Source organism: Ornithodoros turicata, unplaced genomic scaffold (genome assembly GCF_037126465.1).
Source record: "Ornithodoros turicata isolate Travis unplaced genomic scaffold, ASM3712646v1 ctg00000746.1, whole genome shotgun sequence".
Classification (NCBI taxonomy): domain Eukaryota; kingdom Metazoa; phylum Arthropoda; class Arachnida; order Ixodida; family Argasidae; genus Ornithodoros; species Ornithodoros turicata.
The window spans coordinates 83,806-102,196 of record NW_026999400.1 but is presented as its reverse complement, the minus strand read 5'-3'; the positions used below and the strand labels follow the sequence as shown (position 1 = coordinate 102,196).

Genomic DNA, 18,391 nt, shown 5'->3' with positions numbered 1-18,391 from the left:
TACAAGTTCCATGGCAGAAGTTGATTAACCGGGACGCAGAATTTATTCTTGCAGACTGCATGTGTCATCTCTGCAACGTATTACTGCAGCAACGATGCCTCGTGTTCCCGCATAACACTATAAAGGCAGTGTGTCGCCTATAGCGAACAGGGACAGCGACATAGTTACATGTCGCCCAGCAACACAGCGACATAGCTACTGCGGGAATGCAACCGCCGCGTTGCTTCTCTGTCACTGTCACAACACGAACGAAAAGTGACGTGATGCCAAAGAACACTCGATACGCTTCTAGAAACGTATTAGGTTACGTTCAAATTGATCGGATGCGCATGCGTCATGACGAGAGTTCATCAAGTTGTTTTTTTTTTAATTCGGTGTAGCGCCGCGAAGCAACTGTGGCTACGAGCGGTGTACAGACCTCGACAGATAGAGAGAGGACAGCAGGAAGGAATGGGGGACAGAGGGGCTAGTATGCGTCCTGGGCAGACTTCAAGGGGAACTGTGCCGACATTCGTCCTGAAAGTTTGCCGGAAAAGCCCAGGGAAAACCCCAGACAGCACAGCATGAGGGGGGACTCGAACCAGCGCCACCTCCCAGTCTCGGCGTGGAAAACGATCACCTTAGCTACCCGTCTGTAGCTCATCTAGTGCGTGCTGCGTGATGACATTTGACGTGACAAATGTGTGTTTGAAGCACATATACAGAATGATCGATCGATTGATTGATTGATTTGATGTTTTCTGACGCAACAACAGCAACGGTCGCATTCAGAATGCATTCGATGTTTAAAGAGATGCAAACCTGAAACATGCGTGAAGTTTAAATAGCAATATTAAGCGTCATAGCCGAGCAGGCGAGTTAAGTGAAAACAGCGCAAATAAGAATTAGGATTGCTGAGCGTATCATGTCTCGTGAACCGTGCGATCTAGCCATTTTTTGAGGGGATCCACGCCCTCTGGCGTCCCCATGCGGGTACTAATAAAAAAAAATGCTGAAAGCAGCCAGTGTGTATGTGGCTCCACGGCAGACCGCTCCTATTGAGATTCTGAAGACCGGAAACGGAAATTGTGATTACACGCACAGGACAGCGGACAAGGTGTGCCAACAAGCCCAGAAAGGGAGATATGCCTGCTTTGCAAGCAGCTGCTTTGTGGTATAGTACGCGGACGCTGCGTTTGCTACATGCAGCCGTCACTAGGTGGCGTGATTGTCTCCCTTCGAGGGAGAGAGCACGACGTACTATACAAATATCGCGCGTGTATCGCAGTATTCTCGAAATGAATATTTTTTCTCCACATGATGGTATAATGTATAAGTATCGTAAAATTAATTTCTTGTTCTGAGAAGCATGAGAGTTTCAGAAGTACGCAATCTCGCGATGCGTCTGGCAACATTGCTCCCCGAGTGTTGACTTCCTTCCGTCTCCTCCTCGTCACAGCTGCTGAGAGACTTCCAACGTTAAGTGAAAAGCGAAGACGCTCGCGCTGTTGCTAGGAGAGAGACGCCAACTCTCGATCGACGACGTCAGCTACTCTTGGAGAATCCGAAACCATGGAGTGTTGCGGCTTCTTCAGAAAATTCGCGGAAGCGGGTAACGTTCACTGACACCATTTATATTTTACTTACTCAGTCATCAAGTTTGATTTATAATAGCAAAGTAAGTACGATAAAATATTTTTGTGAGTGACACTAGTGACACTAAGCTCGACCAGCTTTGATAAGCAATACTGTTAAATAAAAGGGACTAGTCAATGTCTTTTTTAGATTGAGACATCGATCAGTTTCGTAGTTTGTGTCGGAAATTTCCATACTTCGCTCAACCTATTCATCCCATAAAGCTGCGGGTTCGAGCCCAACCAAGACGACAGCAACTTGTTACGCTAATGAACGCTCAAGTAGGCAAAATTAATCCACAGACCGACCGAATTATCGTGATTTCCATAAACAATTTAAATGTATGAGAAAATGTCCCACTCGCGCTGTGCTCTCCAACAGCACGCGCTCACGTTTTCTTTTTTTTTTCTTCTTCTTCTTGCCCCACTTAGCCGCCAACCAACCGTAGCTTCTCAACGCACACAAGGCTAACATGAGGTCTTTCACATCGTCAGAGGTTGCTTCCTATTCGTGACAAAAGCCGGCACGTAAGCTGTCCAAATAGATATCGTAAGCTCAACTGCCAGGTGGAAATGCCGCAGTGACACCAACGCACGTGAATCAACAGCAACGCGGGTGACGTTGCCCCCTAGCGGCGAGGGGTATACGACAGTGTACAAGGGATATAATATACGGCGGCCCAATCCGCAAACGAAAGCGTGTATGGCGCAGGATCAGTTTGAAAAGGAAGTGTCTCCAGTTCAGCAGTCGCCATTCAGCGTGACGTCGTCAGTGTCTGCAAACATGCGTCGTTGTGCAGGTGCGGGGACTCATTTCATCTCGAAACTGTGTATAACAAGCTATACCTTTCCTCTATAAGGAAGGACATCTCTTTTTTGCGAGAGAGATCCGGTGGTTGCAGGTGTCCATGCAAGCAATGGAAAGTTTATGGCCGACTGCGGTCACACAAGGATCAGGGAGAGACTGGCGTGCTAGATCTCTCTCGGCGCATTGTAACTAGCGTACACGTGGAATCATATGTGGCTTGGCACGCTTAGGAAAGGAAAATGGAAACACTGGAGACGGCTAAGCGCCAATGCACGTTTACGTCTCTCCACAATCAGACGGTGGATTTGTACGAGTTCGCGAACTGAGGGCAGCGCGAGGCAGTTGCTACATGTTTGTAGTCTTTCCTTCTTTTTTTTACGCTTATCTTTCTCCAAAGTGGTCAACGCATAGGAATGGGTAATATAAGAATGAACGAATGTTCTCAAGCGATATCTTACTAACGCAAGGAACAGTTTAGGTCCGATGAAAGATGAAAGTCACTGAAAAGGTTAGCCAGCTGTAGGACTCAAATCCACATCTTCTGGATTACCGGTCCAGGGCTCTACCAATTGAGCTAAGCTAACACGCCTTCTCAGCGACTTCCAGGGTGCGTCATCTGAAGGGACAAACAAGTCACTCTCTCTCACTCTTCCTCCTTTCACTCTTACATTTTTGCTCACTCATAGACACATTCATACGACAGGGATCGACGCAAGCGGCAACTGTTGAACATGAGAGAACTGATGTTCTGAGGCTGGAACAACATAGAAGGCAATAAAAGGCAATTCTTAGGCAATTTGAGGCTTTGTATGTATTTGTCCCTTCTATGCTGTTCCAGCCTCAGAACATCAGTTCTCTCAAGTTTAGGTCCGCCCGTAGCTTTACAGGACCACGTGTCACCGACCACGTGACCCAAAACTTACCGCCAACGACAGCCCTATAAAGTTACCACACTCAAACACGTTTGGCACAATACCACAAAGATGCAGCCGTCTTTTTCTCTAAATCATCGCCGCTTGCGAATGGCAATCTCAATACACTTTGCGTAGCACATTTTATCCCATAACATCTGGGCGTACAACCCTCTCACGGCGCATCACTCTCACACAAAAACGCCAGCAGCCAATCTAACGACGCGCTCTTATACCGAACACCACTAGACGACAAACGAAAAAAAAAATGAGAAACTGAAAGTACAAACATTAAAAATCCGCCGCGAAAGACACAGGACTGTTCCTTGTCTTCAACACGACAGCATGTCGCTCGACACGCACACGCACCATGCACCCGGTCTCTTACGTACTTGTTTTCTTTTCTACACTCGTGTTCTTTATGGACCGAGGGGCTGGAAGGGCACACACAGAGACACTTGGCACCACACCCTCGTGGCCTTGAACCGGTCATTTTTCAGCTCTGGTGCCGAGCCCGTGGGCCACGGAATGAAAATCACACGCGGGCTGGGCCAGAAATCGGGTAATTACTGGATATGGCCGACCTCGCAACAAGATGTATCGAGAAATATTGCGACATCGCAGTTTTCCCTCTCGGTTCCTCTATTTTTCACATTCTTGTGTACGTCGGCGAGAAAAAGAAAAAAAAAGTCCAAATGCCCTGGCGGGCTAGTAAAACGCGGTACGAAGACCGGGAAAGCAGTTTGTGTCGACGAATTTGTGAAAGCGATGGGCGGAAAGTTTCGCGTGTTAGAAATGTTTGACTGTCGTGGAAGGGGGGGTAAGGTACATGTTTTCTCGCGTACGTAAACGTGAGTCTGTGTTCGCTATGTGATGCTGCGTACCGCACGGCACGTGAGTAGAAGTGCCTTGTACTTGAAAAAAAAATAAAAATAAAAAACTTCTATAGCATGCGCTCTTTGTTGTGCATTTTCCGGTGCTGTGAAAACGTGCGTGCTATTTCCGTATTATGCATGGTGGTGGTGGTGGTGGTGGTGGTGGTGCGATGTTATAAGGAAGAGGTATTATGCATTCATTTGCGCAATGCACATGAACAACGCATTTCGTAATCCTACAATGTCACCAGGTCGGTAGTATGGTGCCAATTTTTTTTTTTTTTTTTCAAAAAATATTCAAACGAAGCACGTGCCACACAGCTGATGTCACAACTAAAAGTGAGCACATGTCAAAAAGTCACAAGTGGTCCCCGGATGTTGTCAAGCTACGTGACATAGCTTTTTATCCGGGGCTGCCGCCATCTTTGATGGAAACGGAAATAAAATAAGTAACTAAAATAAATCTTCAGTAAGCTTTCTCAAAGATGGCGTGGAATTAAGATTCGGACCATTTTACAATAAATGCACTGGTCTGAAGCTTCCAGACTGTCCCTTCAAATGTAGATGTAGGGGGTGGGGGATATGTTTAATAGAATGAAAAGAAAGACAAATGGAAATGAATGTTGATGGACTTCCCCGTAACCTTCCCACGATACTGATGCTCTGTGTCGTTCCTAACCTGAGTCCGTCAGTATACAGTTTGGTATATGTGAATATTTTTTTTTTTTATTTCAGGCTGTCTTGAAGACCGGAGGGCCACAGCTCCTGCTCGTCAGGTGAAGCTCCTTTCTTTCTTCTTCTCACTAATCATATAAAGCTAATAAACAAATACGATGACAGCTCTTATGAAAACTCTCATCTCGATCGTCCTATGCGTGCAGTGTAAGCACTTAAGCCTCTTACTTAAGCTCTTAGTCTGAGCCCGGATATATCGAACATCTGTGCGGGTATTTGGCTCGCGGAAGCCCCGCAGACGAAAGGCATCACAGGGATCACGCCAATCGGCATCTCTGTGAGAGGATAATCACAAAGGGGATTCCCCTTCTGGCTGTCTTATATCTACACCGCCCACCGCCTTATGCAGTGCAATCGAAAGCGTGCTGATGCTGAGTGACGCTTACCGTTGCCCGGAGTACTGTCCCGGATGAAGAAAGTTCAGAGGTATTCGGTGGCTTATGGGTCGGTTGTACCGTGCAAAGTAGATCCTCTAAGAAGGGTGAAGGGAACTGATCCCCACGCGTGACAACTCCTGGGGAGTGGTGTAGGCAGGATACAATCTGATTAGCCTTAAACGTTTATGAAACTTTGAACCTTGCTGTCTTCCGGTACCCCTTCTGGCGCTACACATTATATATACGCTATAGATTGCCCTTTATGTACAAAAGAGAAAACCAGAGGCGGTATGGTGAATACTGGGAGGTGGTGGGTTCGAATCCTACCACCGGCTGTGCTGTCTGAGGTTTTACCTGGATTTTTCGAAGACTTTCCAGACAAATGTCTGTACAGTTCTCCCTGAAGTTGGCCCAGAACGCACATTAAACCCCCTGTCCTCCACCACTTCTTGCTGTCCTCTCTCCATCTGACCGCAGTTGCTTCGCGGTGCTAACACGGAAGAAAAAAAAGAGTTGACGAGATCAACAGGTGAGGACTAGTGACATACATATGATGCCAATACTATACCGAGACGCTGGCAAGCAACAGATAGATTTAGCCATGTAGCCAATGCGCAATACTCACAGGGGTGACACAAACCCGCCATTATTGTAACTACCCTAAAGCGGGTGCTTTTGGCAGCCATCTTATCCTGGTCGTACGTCATAGAAAACGTCATTTTGAGGTCATGTGACTTTGTTTACATGTCGTTTTGCCGCTTACCGACATATTTCCGTCGTCGTAACGCCAAGAGATTAAGGTATTTTGCCAGCGTAAACGACGCGGTACTTCATCCGCAACATGGTAGCCCATTTCTCCTTAGTTTAAGTACATCGTATCGGCTCAGTGAGTCTTAACGCGTGGTCGTCATCACATCTTTGGAAGTCGTCAACAACAAGAGGCCGTATGTGCAAAACTGCGCGTTTTACTGCGAGATTATCGGATATAGATAATTACCGTGATCGACAGACATCCAAAACGTTGCGCAGAAACAACAACCGCATTGTTTGCAAACGGTTTGGCAGCCGATCACGGGCGCCGCCATCTTTAAGGTCACGTGTGCCTTGACGCTTGTTGTGACGTGCGACTAGGACCTGTCCAGGATGCATTGCGTTCGCTCAGCACGCTTTCGTCTACGGAGCAATGCACTGGATGCCACCCCTGTGGCTACACTGCCCTTCGAAATATACGACTGCTCTCGTCCTACAACGAAGAGCGGGCTCGCTGTGTAGTCCCCGGAAGACCCTCGATGCTAGAACGCTCGCGAGATTGCATGAAGTGACGCGTACTTGTTCAGCCGCAAGATCTGTATACCGTTACGAGACGAACCGTACAATAAAAGAATGTTGTCGAAGACGAGACGCAAGGCGCACGAGAACACTGTTCTATGGTATGTCAACAGCTGCATAGCACTCAACAGCGGACCAGGCTTCCACCATTCCAAGTCGTATACGGAAATACCTCCACACTCCATACAGCACTCTACCGCGGACCCAGACGAGGCCTTTTTTCGGCCTCTACACCGGTGGTCCGCTTCTCCGCATATAATCAATAACGGTGCTGCTAAAAGAACATCTAGATCGGGGAACGTAGCCGCAACTGTCATAACAAACAGAGCCAGCGGACTGGCGATGGCCGTAACAGCACCAGGAGTGCCGAGAGCAGATAAAGCATCCCTCCAGCCCCCAAGAGTGCTGCCTGTATGGATGGAAGGCAAAAATAAAAAGGAAAGAAAGGAACGAACGCAGCAGCGCCTCCCCGCCACGGAACACGGCCTTGTGCACGGTGTCACCCTCCCAGCACATTGTGGGTGAACGACCATCCGTTGCCACCGCCTTGTATCTTGCGCCCTCTTTTCACTGCCCGACTGTGACGAGATAAACAGGCTTTCGACTCGTGTCCTTGTCTGGAACTGTAACGGAGTGCGAGAGCATAGCGCTGCGGGTATAATCCCGCGGAAGAATCAATTTACGTGCTTGTATTAACACACACTGCAACAGCGAGGCTACGTGTTCACTTCTATAAAAAGTCTTGTTCTGATCGCTGCGTTTACAACTGCGTGTGCGTTTACGTATGCGATTCTTCACGGAACGTATTGAACGCTTCCGGATTCATAGCTGTATTCACATAAGAGCGTTGTAGTATTGCGTATACAATTGCTTTGCGCACGCAACGAAATAGCGGGCGCAGACTCCGAATGTTTGCGTATAGCCGGTGCGCAGTGGGAAACTCTGTTAAACGTTTTACTTGTGGGTAAACATGTGACGCATCGCGCTTTGTTACTTACGTATAAATTACTACATAAAATTGATATCGTCTACAATACTAACACTGCATTCACTCGATCATCTCACCTGAATCTTCTCTCTACAAAAATGCAGAATGAACTATGGTGTCTTTCGGTTTGTTTACTTCTCGTCGAAACTGTGGAATTATCTACCCGGAAATATAGGAAACACAGCTACATTTCGTTCCTTTAGAGCAATGCTGAATCATTTCATCCACAATACGTAATGGTTTCATAGAAATTTCGACATAGAAATGCATTAGCTGTTTTCTAGTTCATTGTTATCCATGTTGATAGTAAATCTGTATCGTTTTTGTTATTCTAATCGTTAACTGAGTTGTTTCTTGCCAAGATTTGTAATCATCGGGGGTCCCCACACTAGTGGATAACTACGGGACCCCTATACGTACGTCGTAACCTCTTGTATAATATTATTTTTGTCAAATGAATCTGAATCTGAACAGGTGATTTCCTTGCGTACATGAGGCGATTGCGTACGCTGCAGCTAAAACTCTGTCAGTAGAGAGCTTCAGGACATCGTACGTTATCGGGTTTGCGTACGTAAGGAATAGCGTTGGTGGTTCTGCTCACGCGCAAACAATAAAGAGAGCTCCGTGCATTGCGCAGGACCACCACGCTATATCTTGCGTTCTCAAAGGTGACAGCGCACCATACACTAAAACTCGGTGAAGTATTGCTGCCCGGCGTTACCTTCCTCCGGGAATGGTGTCCGCCCATTTCATCGAACTCTGTTTCATCGACGCATGACCAAGGTTTGGCCAGGAGAGCCTTTTGCGCATTCACACTTTGCCGCGAGAACAAGCGTCAGCCACCGATTCGATGAATCGGCGTTCGATAAATGGACACGAATCCTCCAGTAATCCCTCTGTTTCTCCGCACGCGCATGCGCGTCTTCCCCGCGGATTCGATGACATATGGCATGTGTTAGCGTTCCCAGCGTCGAAGAAGTTGAGGTTGGATCAACTGCTTGCGGTGCATCTGCGAAATAGCATTGCGGACAGCGTGTCTCCGCTTCCATGGTAACGATATGTCGTTTGCGCACGCAGCACATAAACGCATAAAGTGAAATCACGCAATATTGTCCCCCTGCCTCTGAGACCACAGAGGCCCCGGAGAGCAACTGATAAACAAACCTTTTATGCTAGCGCCAGGTGACCTCGGACATGGCTCTCCTGAAATGTTCTAAACATAGGTGACAGCAGGTCACCAACATTCGTGCCTATACGTCTATGAGCAACAGTTCCAGTGAGTGCGCTGTCATCTTCTCAATGCGGGAAAAAGCGGTCAGCAATAATGCTCAAATGACATACACAGGCGCTTTCGGGAAATGTTCTACAAGGAATGGCGATGCTCTAACTTCCCCGAGTTATAAGTCCACATTGATAGGCATACCAGCGCGTGGTAAATCTACGTATAAGGGCACTTCTGTCGGATGTCTGCTGTTTCGTCCCACCCACGTGGTCCCACCTTATAAGCCGCTTGCTTCATATCAACTACCCTGTTGTTGAAAGCGTCCAAATCAAATTTCAAAGAGGGGAGGACGAGGTATACATGACTGGTTCGGCGTGAAAATGATGCCGACATAAAAACCGTGGTGACCGTGGTGACCCAACGCTAGGGCAACAATCGCGTCTACGCCTCAGTTCATCAATGGAGTTCCTAGTTTGTAGGTGACGTCACCGTCGAGCATGAGGGCGTGTTTAAACTGCGCGTGCGAATAGTACACACAGCGTCGTTCAATACACGTCGGATAAAGTTGACCGTCGATATGGAAATACCAGCAACAATGTATTGTTGTATTGGCAACTGTATAGGATGGGACAAGCGAAAGCTTGCCCGTATCACCATTTCAAAAATAATACTGCCCTCACCCTAAAAGCGAAGAGCAGGATCAAGTAGTGCTAGGCAGGCAGCCCCACGGAACTACCAATGTATTGTTGTATTGTTGACTGATTAGATGATCCACAGAATTAGTGAGCCCAATGTACTGTTGACTTATTGTTGTTTGGGAAAAATTATTCAGCGGCTGGCGTAATTACAGGTAGTATGAAGACATGGCTTTCAAAACTATTTTAAAAGCGATAAAACCCCAGTGCAGGGGACACCAAAGGACGACACACGCACGACGCACTGACGCTTTTAAAATGTACCACCCAGTTTTTATCGCTTTTTTAAAACTAGTGTGCTAATGAACATGCGTGAACGTGATGGAAAAGTGAGGCCTTTATTGCTACAGCGAGAAAATTAAATGTGCAGGCTACATACAGATGGATTGAGCAATGATAAATGGAACTTGCATTGTTGACTGGACTGGAACTTATTTTTAGGGGGAAAATCTTGCCGGAAACAGCACCGAAAGCAATGCTGTCCCCGACGACCGTTTGATAGGCCATGCGTTCAAAGACACGGTCCACCCGGAACTTATTTGTATTGTTGACTCTATGAGATGAGCCACAGAAGGTTGTGTACATGTATGTATTGGCTGGCGGTTGTGTACCCGTATTATTTTTAGTCCGTCCTTATATTGCCAACTGTTGGATGGGACAACTCCAACTCCGCGAGTCACGTGTATATATATTACTGCTTTTACCAAAACCATACGTCTACAAACCTATTGGTCAACAAATGTATACGCGCATTCTTCACGGTGTGTTTCGTTGCAGCTTCGTGCAGATAGGAATGCAATATTCCGACAGTACTTCGAGCACATTTTCCCGAGGCATGTTCGAAAAAGTCGATCCAAAGTCGATAGTACGCCACAGAGGTAAACGTTACCATGCTCTGATTAGTCAGTCTGTCTGTGGCAGACTTATGCGTAACGCGTTACTAGTAATTGCGTTACTTGTAATCAATTACTTTTTTGACAAAAAATTTTCCGAGTAGGCAAAGTAATGGCAAAGTAATTCTTCGAGTAATCAATTACTTTTCTGGGTAACTGATTACTTTTCCGGCCGAGACTAACTCATCTTTCAGATGTTCTGCCCCGTCAAGACCCTCTTGCCGTCGGCCTTTGTTCTGCAATTTCAGGGTCTCTCCCTAATCTCTTCCTATACACCAGTGTGGTAGCACATTTGTGGCAACTTTGGGGGATTAATGAGTCATGGGGAAGTCCCAGACAATGATCTTCCACAATCGGGTCAACGTCTTCCCGAGCGATAACGGTTTCGTGACATTTCGTCGAACGCCATTTCGTCGAAAATGGACGCTTCCCCGAATCTGTGACCGCCGCTTTTTCTTGCGGCAACGTGTGAAATATGTAAAGGGCTGTCCTGACCTATAACCTTGGTCAGGCCTTGATGAAACGGCGTTCGACGAAAAGGGGTTCGACGAAATTACATTCGATGAAACGGCGTTCGACAAAACCGGCATTCGATGAAATGGGCGAACACCCTCAGCAGACTGGAACGGCGCAGACAACCTGACACGCCGTTACGTGCCTGCCCGCGTATTAATTCTCACACTTTCACTCTCTGTTACTACTGAGCACACACCGCCCTGCAAAGACAGTTATTCTCACCACCCACACCGCGCAGGAATGTCTAAACGCTGGGTATACACCCGTACCGTACATCAACATGCCTAGCTTAGTACGTGCTTGGCGGACATTGCGGAACAGGGTGACACGTGACTTGAAATACAACGCTCTCGCGGACCAAGCGGCGGCGACGACGACGACAGGAGGGGGGTGGAATCTAAAATACCGGTGCACGTATGCAGCGCATCTTTCCTGCAGCTGTGAATTTTTCTTAGCACGCTGGCAGCAGTTGAAGGAGGGTATGTGTGGTGGTACAAGATCTGCTTCCAGGAGGTACAGAGAAGGGAGGTTAGTTTTCGAGAATGAGTTTTTCTCCCATCTGGGCTTATCACGTGACCTAGCGCCGTCTGTAAGCGGTTAGTTGAACAGGGCGGACAGCAGAGCTACTTTGGCCCGGCACGTACTTAGTGAAACAGATGTGTGCCATCTAGGAGGATCCCCCGGTGAAGAGACCGGGCTTTGTGTGGGGGGAGTTGGAAAATGAAAGCGAAGCGGCGTCCGTATGGTTAGTGCACGAGGACGTCGAAGAGCTTATGGTAGCAAAACCAACGAGTTTCGTGCATAGGGAGACGCCTCGGGCCACGCGTTCTTCAGTCTGTGTGTGTGTGTAACGATTATTTTGACTATTGTAAATCGCGTTCGTTCGATTGTGACGTCATAACAAAGCGTGTTCTGTGATTCGGGCGCTGAGTGAATAGGACGCGTACAAAAGAAGCAAAAAAAAAAAAAAAAGAAATAAAGAACAACTTAATTTTGGTGATCATGAGTGGGGTGATTGATTGACATAGACTACATTGTAAAGCACATAGGTACATTGTAAAGCTGGTATACAGAAGCGATATTAATTTGGATTAAAATAAGTATTTAAAACGATTGAAACATTTATTTTACTGAAAAACAAGCTTTCGGACGGAGTCCGTCCTTCATCAGGTGCGATACATTAAACGTTGTTCGTTGAATTCATTGAACGTTGTTCAATGTATCGCACCTGATGAAGGACGGACTCCGTCCGAAAGCTTGTTTTTCAGTAAAATAAATGCTTCAATCTCTTTAAATACTTATTTTATTCACTTGCGAGTGCTAGACTCCTCCCATTTTTTGCCTGTCAATTTGGATTAGTTGGGAAATAAGTAGAATTCATCGAATCAGCGTATCTGATACTTATTTGTTCCAAGGGGCTCATTATTTCATTCCCCACATCATCACCAGCAATGGGGTAGACTATCGCTTCTGGCGATGAAACTCCTCCCCATTCGTCATCTTAAAAATAAAGTTGTTCCAAATGTTGCCAGAACGAACATTATCGATAGTCAGAATGTTATGGAGCTTCAAGAAGGCCAGTGTCTAACTGCATAGCCGAGAAACAAGAACGAAAGTCTTCGACAAGGAAAAGGGAACAGAACGTGCCGCCAGACTTGTACGTATTTGGAGTATTGTATTTAAAATACTGTATTTTAAAATACTTAAAATACTGTATTTTAAATACAATTTGCGGTATTTTGGTACTCTACTCAATACTTTTCGTTTTGTGTATTTGTACTCTATTTAAAATACATTTTATGGTATTTTCTACTCAATACTCTAATTACATATTTTGGATCTCCCTCTCATACTTTCTGTGTCTCGTCTTTCCATTATCTTGCTTGTTCAGTGGAAATTTCCCGAGTCCCTCGAACTTTACCTGGACATTGGCCCTTCTTGGAAGTCTCCATTTAGAGATCCTGCCCCGTGTGTCCTAATCCTTGGCGAGTGAGGGTTCTATTATGTGTGCCCTGACGCGGTGACGCCGAATTCTGACCTCATCGAGCAGTGACCTGCTAGAAGTTTGCTTTGTTCTGGGTCACATATACTTAGTATAGTTATGTGGTATCTCTTTGTCATCTTTTTGGGACTCCTGTCACACAGCGGCGGCTTGCGTAGTGCGCGGGGTTTTGGTGATTCATGTCACATAGCGGCGACTTGCCGCATTGACCAGTGACTTTTTGCGTTCAAGGATAAATAGTATCTTAATTGTATTTCAAATACTTTTTGAAGTATTTTGTACTCTATCTTAATTACTTTAATTTTCATGTATTTATACTCTATCTTAATTACATTCTATCGTGAGTATTTATTATCTTACCTTAAATACCTTTTTGAGTATCTTGTACATGTCTGCACGGTGCCGCGAACGCTTCGTCGCAGTGTGAAGGACGACGTTGCGGAACGTTTTTTTCTCGTGAAATATTTCTCTTCTTAATTAGAACCATTACGCACCTTATTTCTCACTTCCTCGTGTTTTGGGCCTTATATTTCTCTTTTTTTCCCCGTCCCAGTATGCCCCGAGGACAAATATACAGTGTCCCGTAGTGCGCGCCGTACCTTGCTGAGTTCGCAGTCGTTAGCAGTAAATCTTTCACTCTTGTCAACGAGTTCGATTAGGCCACGGTAGCCTGGACCGATAAATTACAAATTGGGTGAATTGGGCGCGTCGAATCTACAACTTATTACGACCCCCCGAAGGTGGCGAAAGATACATTTCGAAGGCGAGCAACAGTGACAATAAATTTGCTGCTGGGTATAGATCAAGTCCACGGTACCCGTTGGACGAGGATCGTGTTGTAATATAGAGTCGGCGGAGCGGCATATTTCGTCTAGCAAGTCCTATTCGTGTGTCCTACTAATATAGAAATGGTGTCATGGATCCGTCCTATTTGATGATGAAGAATCTCAGACTACGGCGTGAAACGGGACCTTTGAAAAAATCGCGATGAAATTATTTTGTCTCAATTGGCACTTTATAAAAAATGTCATGAACGTCTCTATTTTGGTGGATCTTGTACGAATTCCGCAACTGGAGCTTTTTTCCCCTCGTTAAACAAATTCCACAATGTTCTGCACGGCGCAGCACAAAAAAACGTTCCTCGTTATTCAGGGTACGTTGCCTTTCTCTCCTTTTTTTTTATAGAAAGAGACACCGGCAGCTTTTTGAACACGTTCTAAGTTATTGCACAGGCGTACTCAATAAAACTTTTTTTATATATAGAAAGAGACACCGACAGCTTGTTGAACACGTTCTCAGTTATTGCACAGACGTACTCAATGCAACTTATTTTCTTGAACAACATATTAGTCACAAAAAGGCATTTTGTGACGCAGCAGGATGTCTGTTGTTCCGAGAAGCGAAATTTACGCTTGAGAGAGAAGCATTTCTGCTCAAGAACGGTGCACACAGCCCTTCACCTTAGCATTCCAGAAAAACTATTTGACAGATCCGTATCGTCGCTGCGCACGCTAAACGAGTCCCACCTACAGCCACCACATGTTTCATATAGCACTGGTCAACCTTGGCGAACCACGACTCATTCGTCCTTGAGGGCCAATGCACAAACAGACAGCTTTGCCAAATTCAATCTAGCAATTTGCCTTCCGTTTCTGCTTTCAGTCCTTTGTATCGCCCGAGTGTTCGTCACGGAAACGATTTCGAAAACCCCGAAACAGATCGTATCTGACCTCCGTCTACGACTCGCTTAATTCCTTGCCAGGCGACAAGAACAGGGCAATCTCGCTGCGGAACAAACACCAGGCCCACCATCTCCCAAAACACGCGTTGTTGCTGGTCGCGTCAGTTTGACTCCGCTTTGCGGACGACGCCGTCGACCGGTCTAGCAGACGACGCCTCTCCCTATTGGCTGGACGTCACTTCCCTCTCCCAAATATCCTCCCGCGATGTGACAAGGGAGGCCATCACGTGATCTGCATCTGAAAAGTTCGTCTGCTTCGCTCGTCTGTCACCGCGCCTCGTCTTTAGCGAAAGCTTTCTTTGCCCGCCTTTAGAAACGAGCTGGTTTTGTCATTTGAAAAGAAAGAAACGGTGCTATGGAAATTCTTTTCTTTCGTTCAAAAGACGGCGGGTGGCTACGGCTTTTGTGGAGCAGGTTCGTGATGCCATTGCACTAGCGGAGGAGGTACAGATGCGAGCCCTGCAAAAGTTTCGTTCTCTCTGAGTTGGAGGAGTCGCAGATGGAGACCTTGTGCGGCCAGTGAAAGTTTTGGAAGTTGCTCAGCGGCCTTACGAGGATTACGTGGTGAAAGTGTGCAGTGTGTCAAGTTTGTTGTGGATATACTAAGTGTGATCGAAAGAGGAATACACGGAAGCTTCGGGGAGTTGAACAACCTGGTGAGTGGCGTAGTCTGGACATTGCATTTGTGTATTGCGAAACTCAACTAGATAACGAAACGTGTGTTATGTTTTGTTCTGTTTTGACGTAGTTTTGTTGCCACGTGTGCAACACGTGATAAAGTCATTTTCGCCGGAGGAGGGGGTGACTTGCTCGGCATATCCTGGAAGACTAGAAGAGTGCAAGGAACAGAGTGTATAGGCAACAGTTCTTTAGTTTATAGCTCCGAGAGTTGAGTTCTGTATTAGTATCCATAATCACATTGCGGCACGCATCTTTGGCGCGTGATTTGAACTGCACCATTCAGGGCATCTGCACTTCCTAGTTCGGGCTCCTTATAAAAAAACTCTTCAAATAAATTCGGCACCTGTCTCAAGTCTGATGATGCATTACGTATTCTAGATTTCTCCTATATTGTTTTCTTTTTTCGCGCCGTCTCTAAACTGGACTCCTCAAAACCAGGGTACAATCGCCGCTGGCAGCAGGTTCGATAAGTAGCACGTCACACGGGGAGCCTTACCGGAAATTCAGTTTCCGTGTCTTCCTCCGTAAGAAAGAATCGAAATGAGGGAGTTTTAATGCACCGTGCGCTATCGCCTTTGTGTACGCAAGGGATAGCGTTGGTGGTTCCGCGCGCGCTGAAAATAAAGAGAGCTTCGCGCAGTGCGCAGAGCCACCACAATATCCCTTGCATTCTCAAATGCGGTAGCACACGATGCGCTAAAGCTCTGAAAAAAATAAATAAAACGAAACAGCAAAAACCAAAAGATTCGCCCGCTACCCAAAGGAATAAAACCGGGAAAAATAGCTCTCCTCAATCCGAATCGCTCTCCGCTCACGTGACCTCTTCGCCGCGCGTTTTGAACAGCTCAACTGCGCGCAGTTGTGTTCATCGCACGTTTCCGACATGACAGTCAAAACACTATAAGGTGGAACACGAAGACAGTGGGGCAAGGTGGGTATCCTTGCTTGTAATCCAGCAACCAGGATCCAACTTTGCGAAGCAAAGGGAAGGGAAGAACCAACGTCAACGACATCGCGCCTGCTAATTGTCCAGGAAAGGATATTAAGAAAACTTCAGTCGAACAACATATTTGCGCAGAAGAGCATATTCTGCTCGATATATCGACGGCTCCCGTCCTGAAGCACTCCCCTAACATCTTTACGGTGAATCTGCATACATCACGGAACGCAAAAGAGACAACGGACAATAGAGCAGCGTCTTTTCCCCTCCCCTTTTATTTCAAGTTGTACACTCGCCGTCAGTCTTAACCGTAACGCGCGAGCACGTGGCCCCCGCGGACGCCAGTGCCCCGAAGCCGCCTCTGGACACTCGGTCGGGAGGTTATCGCACCGACTGCAGAGCGTCCTGACCCCAGGCTCTGCTGCACGGGCGGTGCGATCTATACTCTGAGACAACGTAAGAGCTGCAGTCGCAGAGGTATATCTCCGCCGGCGGGTAATGTAGTCCGCACCTTGACTGTGCGGAACATACGGGGAGACGGCGGACATCAGGCAGACGGGAAAGCTGGTCCGAGAGTGTTTTTGCATCAACGGTCAGTGCACAAGCAACTGTTTAAAACATGTATTCGTAATATACATTGTGATTCCGAAGCGCGATCCGCCCGCCTAAGCTATTGACGGACGCCTCTAGATTTGTAGTCGCAGTTAACCTCTAGGAGTTGACATGTCTCGTAGCATAGTCTCAAGCCCAGCGGCCAACGGTATGCGGCGCTCGTGCGTAACCTACGGCGACTGACAGCGGCTGTATTTTTGCAATCCATGCAGCTTATGCAGAAGGCGATCAGTTCAGTGATACGTTTTATATTATCAGAGTTAACCTAACGTCCTGTGCGTAACGTAACGTAACGTAACGACACTAACGTCCTGCGCATTCGCCCTATGCTGTACTATGATTTATAGCTGCAGCGAGGTATAAGGGCAGATACGATGTCTTACTCGTGTTGGCATACACGTTGCATATAGATTGCGCAACTTCTTCACGCAACGCTGATTCGCATTTCATTTGTGGACACGAACTCAGCCATAGACTCCCCATCGCGCCTTCCGTTACGCAACAGCGGCTAAAAAATATGGACTACTACAAATGCGGAAATACAGATGCGGGACACCTGGTGTTACTTTTGGTGTCTTCATATCAAGATTCGAAGCGTGGTTTCAGGTAGGGAAGAATAATAATTCGCTATCTGCTGGCGTAAGATTGGCTAAGTAAGGCATATGGGCTGTATACCTCCAGCTCTGTTAACCGTATACCGTAAATTAAAAGACTGCCAAAGCGTTCACCACAATGGTTTGTTTGCCTGCTTGAATAATATTTTTAAGGCACCAGCAGTGTTTACGAGCGTGCTTGCGAAGCCCCCTGTCATCGTTTTTGTGGTACAGCTTGGGACAAAAGTTTACGGAACACGCGAGCGACATACTTTTTCTCCGGTGCGACACCCTAGCGGCTGCCGGAAGCGAGTGAGTTCACTGTTGCGGAGGGGTGGAAGGGTGCGCTGTTAGCGACACACAGCGGTAACTTGTACTTCCCAGGCACGCATAAGCGACACTGGAACCACCACTGTGTGTCGCTAGCAGCGCATCCGTCCACCCCTTTGAAACAGTGAACTCACCCGCTTCCGGCAGCCGCTAGGGTGTCGCACCGGAGAAAAAGTACGTCGCTCGCTTGTTCCGTAAACTTTTGTCCCAACCTGTACTTCCCGCTTATATCGAACCACCGCAATATGGAATGTTTTCGGTATATAACAAAGCAGACTACGTTATATACCGAAGTCAACGAGAATGGAAGAATATTCGATATTGCGGTGGTTCCATATAAGAGGGAAGTGCCACGAAAACGGTGAACGGGGGGCTTCGGAAGCGCGCGGAAACACTGCTGGTGCCTTAAAAATAGTATTCAAGCAAGCAAGCAAATCTTGTATTGAACATCCTTGACGTCCTTTTAATTTAACGGGGTCTGCTTCGTTATAACGAACGATTGCTCGTATTTGAAGAAAAAACCGCCACCC

The 18,391-nt window shown here is 46.8% G+C and overlaps 1 protein-coding gene across 3 annotated transcripts in view; it reads left to right on the top strand.

Moving 5' to 3' along the window:
* The window catches only part of LOC135374701 (semaphorin-5A-like), a 132,515-nt gene that overhangs the window by 78,550 nt on the left and 35,574 nt on the right, over window positions 1-18,391 (top strand). For all 3 annotated transcript variants that reach the window (XM_064607620.1, XM_064607621.1, XM_064607622.1), the window contains one exon: window positions 4,943-4,983. The gene's annotated coding sequence lies outside the window, so the exon portion shown is untranslated. The remainder of the gene's footprint in view (window positions 1-4,942; window positions 4,984-18,391) is intronic.